We start from the raw sequence: 9,624 nt of genomic DNA on the forward strand, positions 1-9,624 counted from the left end.
ATATATAGTGAAAATTCGCCCTTTACCTTTGTTAGATCACATTTATAAATTAAAGTGCTACAATCAAAAAAAAAAGGAAAAATAGAAAATTGTTTAGATTTTTATTCAAATTATCATTTCTTAAGTCACAATTTAGTAAACTGAAAAAAAGGAGTAGCAGACGGCAATTATTCATTTATGAAGTAACTGAAAAAAATGAAAAAATTAATGTTTGCTTTCAATTTTTCATTTTTGCATTTGCCCCATATGATCTGAAAATTGAATCGCGTGAATGTTACACGAACCATTTTTATTCAAATGATCATTTCTTAAGTCACAATTTAGCAAACTGAAAAAAGGAGAGAAAATGGTAATTATTAATTTATGAAAAGTAATCCGCAAAAAAAAAAAATGCAAAAAATCAATGTCTGGTTTTTCATTTTTTTACCATATTTTTGAAAACGAACTTTTGCATTTTTAATCCGTGTAGGTCTGTAAAAATTTTTTAAGCATTTTACGTTTTTTGCAAGAAATGAAATATGGAAAAATGCGGTTTCTTCTTTAATGGTTCAAACACTGATAAATAGAATAAGCAGACACAAACTAATTTTCATTATTCAAAATTTGTATTTCATTAAAAATCGTAAAAATTATATAAAGCTCGTTTTTTAATGTATATAAATGCTAAATTCAATTTCTACCTTTTTTTAGCGTCTCAGACGCTTCAAAAGCCCATCTAAGCACTACTGACTTGGCTACCATAACTGCTTTTATGAAAACCTTTAGCTCCGATATTTGTATGATCCTTAAGTGCCCCTATTACATGCCCCCCCTGTTATTTCTAGGGGATCCTAGTATTGTTTTGGGAGTCTCCTACAATAGGTTTACATATGCACGCATTAAGGTCAAACAACCCTTTAGTTTTCTCAAAATATGCATTTAATATCACCTCATTTTCCAATGATTCTCAAGCCTTTATTTGCGAAGCAGTCCTAAGATTCAGTTTCTCTAACCCTCCTATGGTCAAGCCTCAGTGATTATAACTGATTTTTTGTGAGATCGTGATGAACTGATGAAATGAATGACAGCTTTTATAATTATTATAGGGAGCACAATGCGCGCTTTCTTAGCTAATTCATTCAGAATTTGAATAAATTTTGTTTTTCATAATGCTGTTGGAAAAGTGACAGCTGCACGCTGTAAAGTTTCGGGAGTTACATCCGCATATAGACTGCTACCAAAATGGATTTACATTTGCGACAATTTTTTTTGAGAATGTGCGAGTTCAAATTTGTGCGAGTGCATGGTCTGCCCTGCTCAAGCGTCTGCTGCATACAGCAAGTTGCACTTTAACAGGAGTCAGATTTCACTGATCTCGTGAAGACAGGCGCTTTCAGTACGAATGCTTCAAGTGTAGAGTCTGGTTTGTACTTGCCGTGTCAGCACAAGCGTGATCTCAAATATTGAGGAAATTATGGAAGACAGCGGTTTGGTTTTCACACTAAAATAAAATAAAAAACGCTTCATAAACCAGAGAAGGTGAACATGTTGGTATTCTTGTGAAAAAAAAAATTAAAAATTAAGTCCTGTCACCCACAGTCAGTTTAGTTTCACTTTTCTTTTTCTTTTTGTTTTAAAAAGCTTTGTATCTTTGCCGTTTACCTCATGTTACACTATGGAGGCTTTCTTTATTTTTTTGTTTTTTTTTATTTATTTGAGTCCTCACTTTTTGCTAAACATTCTGTAATGTATTAGTATATAATAGGCCTATAGCATGTGGAGCCATGCCTCATCTTATTCGTTTTTGTTAATAAACGTTATGTAAGATAGTTTGTCATTATAGCCGGTAACAATCCACTTATATTCCATCAGCAATTACAATAGGGGATTTCACGAGTGCGCTTCAAGGGCATAAGGTTGGATCCATTTGCAACTGCAAATAACATTTTGTTCAAAAGAAACAACAAAAAAAAAACATCAATACTTCATAAATTGCTTAAACGAAGTGCATGTATTGACGATTCAAACACCTTTTCTCTTGTACACAAACATAGCTTTTCATTGCTCATAATTCAGTATCTTCAAAAAAAAAATCACAAGTTAAATCCCATAAACAGCAGGGAAATTCAACATCATAATAGTCCATTAGAACAATTCACAAAGTCCGTTTTTTTTTTTTTTTACATTCTCTTCCGATCTAGTCCACTTTAAAACACGTTAATTTTTGTGGCAGGTTTGACCCCCATAGCAATTATAAGCAGAACACAGCAGTTCCACACATTTAAAAAGTCCTGCTGCTTACCACACCGACATTTTGCGACAGCACAAGCTCACTCATGGAAAATGATGTGCTCAGTCAAAAAAGTCGAAACAGGGCCCCATCCTTCAGACTTTTCGACAAAGTATGGGGTCCACGCCAGAGTGAGGCAGCCAGTCTAGCTCTCCGCTTTGCATTCCACTTACTTGGAAACACCGCCTTTTTAAGGTCATGCCACAGCATCTCAATAGGATTCAGGTCAGGACTTTGACTGGGCCACTCCAAAGTCTTTTGGAGTGACTCATTTCGTTTTTCTTCAGCCATCCAGAGGTGGTTGCTGGTGTGTTTTGGATCATTGTCCTGCTGCAGAACTCAAGTTCGCTTCAGCAGAGGTCCTGAACAGATGGCCGGACATTCCGGATTTTTTGGTAAACAGCAGAATTCATGGTTCCATTTATCACAGCAAGTCTTCCAGGTGCTGAAGCAGCAAAACAGCCCCAGACCATCACACTACCACCACCATATTTTATGTTGTTGGTATGTTGTTCTTTTCTGAAATCAGTGTTATTGTTTACACCACCCAAGCGTAATGCGGACACACACTTTCCAAAAGTTCAACTTTGTCTAGTCAGTCCACAGAGTATTTTTTCTTTCAAAATCTTGAGGGATCATCAAGATGTTTTCTGGCAAAACTGAGGAGGCGAGCCTTTATGTTTCTTTTTTGCTCAGCAGCAGTTTTAAGATCTTGGAATCTGCCATGCAGACCATTTTTGCCCAGTCTCTTTCTTATGGTGGAGTCATGAACACTGACCGTAACTGAGGCCAGTGGGAGGCCTGCAGGTTCTTTGGATGTTGTTGTGGGGTATTTTGTGACCTCTTGGATGAGTCGTCGCTGTGCTCCTGGGGTAATTTTGGTCGGCCGACCACTCTTGGGAAGGTTCTCCACTGTTCCATGTTTTTACCATTTGTGAATAATGGCTCTCTCACTGTGGATCGCTGGAGTCCCAAAGCTTTAGAAATGGCTTTATAACCTTTTCCAGACTGATAGATCTTAATTACTTTCTTTCTCATTTGTTTCTGAATTTCTTTGGATCTCTTCTTCTTCAAGTTTAATGGCGGTTGGCATGCCAGACTTAAATGGTGCATTCCTGCCACCTACTGGATTGGAGTGTGGATAACATTATGGTAGTAGTGATCTAAATTTCTTTGGATCTCGGCATGATGTCTAGCTTTTGAGGATCATTTGGACTACTTTCACTTTGTCAGGCAGGTCCTATTTAAGATGGATTTCTTGATTGCAAACAGGTGTGGAAGTAATCAGGCCTGGGTGTGGCTAGAGAAATTAAACTCAGGTGTGATCAACCACAGCCAGTTTTAACTGGGGCAAACACTTCTTCACACACAGGGCCATGTAGTGTTTGGATTTTGTTTTCCCTTAATAATAAAAACCTTTATTTAAAAACTGCATGTTGTGTTTACTTGTGTTAACTTTGAATAATATTTACATTTGTTTGATGATCTGAAACATTAAAGGGCTGACAAACATGCAAAAAAATATGCATCCGAGTCCACACATCATTAGCACGCTAGTTCCGCCTCATAGTTTCTCTCTTCGCAACACATTATCAATCTTTGTTCCTTTTATACCAGATATACACAGAATATGACACCATATGCATACAAAATACATGACAATTAAAATAATAATAATCAAAAACAAAACAAAAATTGTTCATGTACACAATAACATGCATGAATCAGACTCAGAATCAGAATCAGTTAATAATGGGCACCATTACAAGCCTACTGTCTTATAGTTGTTGTGCTTTTTAATTAAGAATAACAATGAATCAATCTTTTGGGTTTTAGTCTTAAAAAGTGAAAGTGTATAGGTATAAGCCAAACAGACAATTCTTATCGTGTAATTTTCTTGAATTTAAATATGTGACGCACCAAAGTCGGGTTTGATAGACCCGAGAGAATTCCCCTTCACAAAATTCAAATCTAAAATATACTGATGAAAAAAAATGGGTTGAATGGTTGATCACTTGTTACCATATAACTATAAACTATGATAAAAGTTCATCAGTATACATTGATTAATGCTATGTGTGTAGCAAAAAAAAAAAAAAATAGCCACCTCAATGATGTGCTAGTGTCGACCAGCTGAGAAAGTCGCAAAAGAAGCGACCAGTGGGAAGAATGAGTCTAGGAGGCCCTGTATAGCCTATAAACGCTGCATTATGCAGATGCCACTATCAGTGAACAGGGGAAAAGTATGTCAAAATGTACAAGGCTAGAGCACCCAAACTGATTTCACAAGCACCCTCGGTGATATTTGATTCAGGAACAAGGGCCTGTCTGTATCTGGGGAGATTATAACTTTATATATTTCTACTTATTAGCCTGTATATATGCTAAGGGATAATGTACATCAGCCCGGTTGTTCTCGCCAAGAATAAGCCCAGACAAGGGTGATCACTGACCCGGCCTTGGCTTGCCATCAGCCTGAAGGGGTTTATTCTGGCGAGTTATTTAATGTAATGTAAAGTTTGTTGTGGTTTATGTTACTTCACACACTGTAAAATAAATAATTAGATGCAAAATATTGATTTGAGTTGAAACAGCATTTTGGAAATATTTCAGCATAAAGCTTCCGTGAAGACAGCAGTTCTGCGAGCAAGGGGGCAAATTCAAAGTAAACAGACATTTAGGGAAAGTGCAGGCAAACCACGTATTACACAGCATTTCACCCACAAAATAATTAAGGCAATAAAAGAATTAAGACGGGAATGTTTTGTAACCTTACCAGTTTGTTAGTTATCTTATAATCCATTACAGCGTACAAAACAGTCGTAGCAAAATGGCAGCAGCTGCGTTTGTATGAAACGAAGCTGAGTCTCGCGATGCCAGGATGACATAATTAAACAAGGTGTACACCATATTGAATCAGGTTTTTAATATTTTATTTAGCTTAACAAACGTAAAGATTCCACCAAGATAAAAATAGTTCAAGCAAGAGTACAGCACCGCCTGCTGTTTCCCTGGAGGAGCACTATGGCAGTATCTTTTTCAGGTTGTTGATATCCCGGGACAACATACCTCGGAATGTTCCGCATGACTGACCAGATATCACGTAATCACAGAGCCGTGTAATATCATTCCATAGATAGCCGTGTATATATATATGTTATATATATATCCCATATATTATACTATGGCGTACTATCTTGCCTTGAGCGACCGGTCATATATAGTTGGACAATATTATATCCCAATATTGTACACTGAACAAAATTTATAATTACAACACTTTTGTTTTTGCCCCAGCATTTTTTTGATTACTGCCAAACACAGATCTAAGACTTATCTATGTACAAAAAGTGTGATTCCACAAATATTCTTCAAAATTTGCCTAAATCTGTGTTAGTGAGCCTTCTCCTTTTCATAGAAGTCCATCCACTCACAGGGGTGCATACAAGATGCTGATTATTGCAAAGGTGTGCCTTAGTTGGCCACAATATTTGGTCCTTTAAAATTTTGCATTTTTACTGTATTGGGGAGGGTCTGAACACCATCCGTATCTGGTGTTACAGCAGTTTGCCTCCGGAGTGGCAACACACATCCATTTCGATAGAGCTGATCAGTTGGTGATTGTATCCTTGGAATTTTTGCCCTCCTCTTCAATGCGTGCGAAGTTGCGGTATATGCAGGACGATCACGCTGTTGTATATGCGGATCCGAGAACTATGCTCACATGCTCAATGCGACATATCGGTGAGTATGCTGGCCGTAAGGGCACTGGATGTTTCACACCAGCTTCCAGGATTGTGTCACGACTCCTTGCCACATGGGGCCGTGTCATTATCATGCTGCAACATGATGTGATGGTCTTGGATGAAGAGAGCACAACAAGTGGGCCCTCAGGATTTCATCACGGTATCTCTCTGGCAAAATTCAAAATGCCGCCAATAAAATGCACCCTTTGTTCATTGTCCATAGCATAACCCCACCACGCACCATGGGCCCACTTCGATCTACAGCGGTGACATCAGTAAACGCCGCTCACCCACCCGCGACGCCATACTGCGCTGTCTGCCATCTGCCCTGTAAAAGTGAAATCCGGGATTCATCCCGAGAAAGAGAACACCTCCTCCCAAGAGAGACCGGCGCTTTATCGAATGTGAGCATTTGCCCACTCAAGTCGGCGAGGCTGCAGTCAGGTCGATACCCCAATGAAGGATCGCGAGGCATGCAGATGATTTTTGTGCGAGAAATTATTTTGTTTAGCCGCAAACCGATTATTTGCAGCAGCCTGTCGGGGAGGCTGGTCCTCAGAACAATCTTTGGAATTGAAAGATGCTGGATGTGTGGAGTTCTTGTGCATGGTCTGTGGTGACATGTGTCTCTGCGGTTTTGAGGAGTCAGGTTTAATACGTACTGCTCGCCAAAGTCTCTGGAGCGTCTTTGTATATGGCTTATGGTATGAGAACTGAACATTTCATTCATCATCTCCGCAGCAGCTCTGAGTAGACATTCCTGTCAGTCAGCATGCACCAATTGGCAGGCTCCACTCAAAACTTGCAACATCTGTGGCATTGTGCTGTATGTGATAAAACTGCACATTTTAGAGTGGCCTTTTATTGTGGCCAGCCTAAGGCTACCTTTGCAATAATAATGCTGTCTAATCAGCATCTTGATGCTCTCCCACACTGTCACGAACCGCGCCCGAATCAACACCATCCAATCCACAGCGCACTCCTCCCTCACCTGGCAGAGTGCCTGATCACACACACCTGCCCGGTACGTCATTTTCCTAATCTACTGGCACTACTGGCATCCGGTCTGACCGCATCTGGGGCACCTGCTTAGCAAGGACTACCAGTGTGCCTTTCCCCGTCTCCCGATCCCCAGTACACTCATGTTCTTACCGTGGTGTGTGGCGTATAATCCTTTGCGCGTCTCCACTCCTCCTGCCACTAGGATCTTCCTCTGCTCCAATACAAGGACAATATCATTGAACTCCTCATCAGTCACCAGTGTCTGCTGGCCCCCTCCTGTGTACTCTATCCATGCCTTGTGTCATTAAACCACCTTACCTATTATCTCCCGTCTCCGACCCATCTGTGTGCCATGTGAAGACCCCGGACCTGCGTACTGCCTGGCTTCAAGCATGGGCATCAGACCCCTGGGACTCATAGGCGCTTTCATTCGAGACATAACATTAATCGTCACCTTCACCACCAGCCCGGGCACCTTCACTACTGTGAACTTCCGGTAACAAGCATATCCGCTTCTTACCTTCTTCTTCACCTTCTGTGTGCACATCAGCCAGTTTGACATATCCCACAAGGACCGCTAATGCCCACCATCCAGCCACAACAAGCATAACGTGGACACTATCCGAGCCCTGCCCGCAGACTCCTCTGACCAGACTGATGTAATGAAACAGATCTGAGACTCAGCACCCAAGGGGCGACCGTCTGGAAAGCAGCCAGGGGCTTCAGGGAAGCCAGGACAACATATCACGTGCCGGAAACACCAGAACACAAGCCCACTACTCACGGATACATTATCCCTCTCTCAGCATCTCACTTCTGTGCTTCTCACAGAAATGGAGAATGGTGTATCACTGGGACTAAACTCTCATAATTTCAACACCCAAGCGCGCAAATATCACCAAAAGCGAAGTGGGGCCCCAGCCACTGAAAGCCTGGGCCCTTTCTCCTGTGAAGAGGCTACTCAGGCCAGCTGCACCACAGCGCCAGGGCCAAACCCTCCATGCTGTGAGTGAACCAAAAACAGCTGATGCCAGCTCTCAGTAATAATGTGGGTCCAGCTATAAGCTTAACATTCACAAATGTTTACAAAGCAGGAACCCAGTGTGCATACCTGTAGCACCTTATTTCAGTTTTATCAATGATAGAAAGATCCAAAGATGCCAAAGGCTCAAGGGCAAACTCAGCTAATCTAATCTGCGGCCTATAAAAGTAAAATAAAACTAAGATTGATGTAAAGACACAAGTACTTTTCTCCATCAGAGTTAGCATTTTTAAAGCATTTAAGCTCACTAAAAAATAAAATGTTTAAATCAATGACTTTACTGTACCGAGCAATCTGGATTTTATGTTCCCAAATGAAACATGGCTGAACTCCAGCTGCAGTGCAACAGTCCATCAATGAAACTGGCCCCTCTAACTTTTTCTTGGGAGTGTCTGCAGGATGTTAGGAGAGGAGGTGAGTGTAGCTTCTGCTCTGGCCAAGATGTCATCTATCAATGCAAACCAAATGTCATTTTGGTCAGTACTTGTCTTTTTGAATATCAGGATTGTGCACAGAAGGTGCTCGCGCACATTCTGTTTATCCATTATTTACAGGCCTCCAAATACTCAATAGCCTTTGTTGAAGAGGTCACGAGAAATACTATCAATGATTTTTCCTCAGAGTTTGACTGTTTACTGTACGGGGGGATTTTAATATTCCTTACAGATAATGCAGAAAAGTAAATTTAGAAAGAAATGATAGGACTAAACACTTTTGACACCGTGATTCAGCATATTGCATGGATTTTACACACACAAGGGTGGACACACTCTGAATTTCAATCATCAGTAGGGGGTCTGGACGTTTCATCCATTGTTATTAAGGACGTAGCACTATCTGAATCACTTCTGCCTTTGATATATTGATCTCTACTGCACCTCCTGAATCTAGATCTGTCTTCTCTCTGTCAGGAGATGCATTAAGCAGGGAACACTAGTGTGCAGTTTTATGGAGTTTCCTGCTCTCTTTTAAGCATTTTCTACAGACTCTGTTGATATTCTCGCGGTTCCTTTTTGCGCTCAAAGTTAAGAATGTGTGATGATGCATTTGCTCTTGGCCAATAGTCAGTAAAATATAAAACAGACAAGAAATCAGTTTTGGAAGAAGATCAACAGCAGTCCAGAGTATGAAAGACAATGCAGAAAAGCCTTGGCCGGATGTGGTAGGAAGCTGAAACTTGAAATTCACTATAGCAACATCTATAAGAGACAGCCTTCATGCTTTTATTGGCAGAAACTATTTTAGCTAGACAAATTTCTTCTCAAACCTTACTAAAGCAATGCAGCTGAAGCAGCATAATTACTCACTTTTTTTTCATTGAGGGGGCTGGCTTAAACCCCCAAGTCAGATTCCACTGGAAATGCTCTCAGAGGATAGCAAATTATTAGGTTTTGCTTCCTTCTTTTTCTGAGAAGATCATTAATAATATCAGGGAGGCAATAATTAGCACATCCTCAGTAATGCAGAGGTCAGACAGATCCGGATGCAATATCAAAAAGATACTATTTCTACTTTTGGAAGCAGATTGATGCTTAAAATTTTGGGAAGAAATAGTGCAGCACCTA

This window comes from Cyprinus carpio, unplaced genomic scaffold (genome assembly GCF_018340385.1).
Source record: "Cyprinus carpio isolate SPL01 unplaced genomic scaffold, ASM1834038v1 S000006678, whole genome shotgun sequence".
Lineage (NCBI taxonomy): Eukaryota > Metazoa > Chordata > Actinopteri > Cypriniformes > Cyprinidae > Cyprinus > Cyprinus carpio.